The following is a 3,028-nucleotide window of genomic DNA, read 5'->3' as shown; positions in this document are numbered from 1 at the left end:
GTTTGTTTTGAATGACTGCACTACATTCCTCTATTAATATGATTGTCTCATTATCCACAAGCTTCCTTTTCTTGGACATGATATCCTTCAAGAATTGAGCGTAGGAAGGAATCTGCACAATAGTATCAAGGAGAGGAATATTAATATGTAGTTGCTTGAAATCTTAAAGAACTTATCAAACTCCCTTTCTTGCTTCTCTTGCTTGAGTCTGTGTAGAAAAGGAATAGAAGAATTAGTATTAACGTTAGGAGCAACATTAGGAATTGACAAATCTATATCAATCAGTACGTGATCTTTCTTCACTCTTTTTCTCTTCATTATTTTCACAAGACACATCAAAGTTAGGCTCCTTCAATTGTTTCTCACTTTTAAGGGTAATGGAATTAACTTGCTCTCTAGGATTGATCTTGGGTTTACTAGGTAGCTCTCCTAGATTCCTAGGATTTAAAGAGTTAGTAATTCGGCCAATTTGGACCTCTATATTCCTATACAGGGTAAGTTGGTCCAATCTCCCTTCTACTCTCTCAAATCTCTCAGAAGTGGATTTATCTAACCGGTCTATGTTGCCACTAGTTGTACTAGCTAGTTTCTCTATAACCATTTTTCAAGCAGGTTTAGTCTCCACAGGTGGTTGTTTATATTGAAAGCCCGGTGGATTCAAAGACATTTGTTGGCTCCCTTGTTCTTGCCATCCAAAGTTTGGATGATTCCGCCACCCCAGATTGTAAGCATTGGAGTATGGGTTATTTTGGGGCAGACGGATGTAATTGTTCACAAATTGAACCTGCTCTGTGCTTGCACAAATTGATACATCATGATCACCTCTACATATAGTACAACATGCAACATTTACTCCTTGATTAGAACTAAAACTAACTTGCTTATTAAGCATCTTAACCACATTATCTATTTTGGCACTTAACATGTTCAATGTATCTACTTCAAACATACCTACGTTTGCCCATTGATAATTGTTGGCAACCATTTTCTCAATCAGTCGTTGAGTTTCTTTGGCCGATTTACCCATCAAAGCACCTCCCACTGCTGCATCTACATGAGTCTTCATTGGATAGGTGAGTCCATTGTAGAATATTTGTACTATGAGCCAATCGGGTAAACCATGGTGAGGACATCTTCATTGTAACTCCTGATAACGCTCCCAAGCTTCGTACAATGTCTCTCCTTCCTGTTGATAGAAACTTGTTATATTGATGCAAAGTTTAGCAGTCTTGCCAGGTGGAAAGAACATATTAGGAAAAGTTTTAGATAAATCCGCTCAGGTGGTAAAAGTATTAGGAGAATGAGATTGTAACCAGACCATGGCCTTGTCCCTTAGTGAGAATGGAAACAATCTAAACTTAATTGCATCATCACTAACACCGTTAAACTTTATTGTATCACAAATTTCTAGGAAAGTGGACAAATGAAAATTTGGATCTTCAGTAGCATTACCCCCATATTGAGATTATTGCACAATTTGCATAAGAGATGGTTTAATTTCAAAATTATTAGCATTTACCGTAGGTCTCACAATGCTTGTTTGTAAACCATCGCCTCCAGGCAATGCAAAGTCCCATAATGGTCTTCTATCCAATTCTTCAGCCATAGGTTCAATTGATGAAAGTTCAATTGTTATTTCACCTTCTCCTAGAATCTTCATAGTTTCTTGTAGTACTTGCCTTTGTTGTCTGTCGCGCCCCATTTTTTACAAGAAAAATAAACGAATGGTTTTAAAAGTGAATTTTTTATTTGAAAAATGATTTTTGATTTACAAAGAAAGTGGGTCTAAATGGGACTTGAAAATGCGACGATTTGACCCAAAATATAGTTTAAAAAGGGTTTTTGAAATAAAAATTGGAGTCGCCACTTGGTATTGAGTTAAGGTGTACCAAGTCACCAAAAATGAGTTTTTTTAAAGGAAAAAGTAAAAAAACCCCTTTTAAACGACTCCTAGTCTACGAAAATCAAAGGAAAGGTTCGGGAGTCACATTTGACGAAGGGGAAGGCAAGGAAAAATCCAAGGCACCCCTTCGACCTAGCCAAGGCTAGTTGCGTGATTTAGTCAAAGATTTTCTTGTTTTAATCTAAGGATTTATCACATTTGGATGTACTATATGAATGCAAACCCTAGACCTAGGAGGGTATCGGGGGATCGAAATTTCCCTTCAAAGCTCGAATGGTACCAATCACATTAATTGTGACGCCCAATAATGTCTCTTTGGAGAGGTCACGAATAATGCTAATGACGAAAAATGAGTGAAATGAATGTATGCAATGTGAAAATATGAGTTTGCGTGAAGTGAAAAAGTAAAAAAAACAATAGTGTGTAAGTGGAAGTGTGCAAATGAATGTGCAAAGTAAGGTGAGTAAAGTGATAGTATGAAGTGCGTGTGTGCACGTGATAGTATATAAAGTATAAGCGGCAGAGTGAAAACGTGCAAAATAAAAGTTGTGTGAAGTGAAAATGTGGAAAAATGGATAGAATATGAAGTAAAAGTGCATGTGATAGTGGATAAATGAAATGCATGAACCCTAGAGGAACGCAAGCAAGACGGGTACAGGGGACTAATGTCCGTGACTCAATTTTCCCTTTAATAGAGGGAATACGAGCGTGCTAAGGCTAGAAAGCCAAACTCGTCCATATCCCATATCCAAGGGGTGACTCCCTAACCTATACAAGCAAATGAGCTAATCTAAATGAAAATGTAATCCTAAATGTGTAAGGGAAAGGGAGTGAAGGATCATGCAAAAATGTAAAACTAAAAGGAAAGAATGAATGAAGATGTAGTGAAGGCATGCGAGTATGTACTAGCGAGAGGGGGCCCTATTGGGTCTAGCATTGGACTAGCCCTTTACTAACGCTCATTTACAAGCATTGGACTTGTAAGAACTCGAGAGGAAGGCCATGACTAGCATTGGACTAGCCACGGTGACGTGCATCTATATCCACCATATATAATCAATAGGCATGGTTAAAGCAAGTAGGCATGTGAGCACGTAATTCACATAACACGTAAGCATGCATATC

General features: G+C 37.8%; 1 non-coding gene across 1 annotated transcript; it reads left to right on the top strand.

Moving 5' to 3' along the window:
* The first annotated feature begins 1,115 nt into the window (after nucleotides 1-1,115).
* On the top strand, nucleotides 1,116-1,222 carry LOC113781872. Its single transcript, XR_003469771.1, has one exon. It is a non-coding gene; the product is annotated as a small nucleolar RNA R71 (small nucleolar RNA).
* The last annotated feature ends 1,806 nt before the right edge of the window (nucleotides 1,223-3,028 follow it).

This window comes from Coffea eugenioides, chromosome 8 (genome assembly GCF_003713205.1).
Source record: "Coffea eugenioides isolate CCC68of chromosome 8, Ceug_1.0, whole genome shotgun sequence".
Lineage (NCBI taxonomy): Eukaryota > Viridiplantae > Streptophyta > Magnoliopsida > Gentianales > Rubiaceae > Coffea > Coffea eugenioides.
This window is presented reverse-complemented; position numbering and strand designations above follow the sequence as displayed.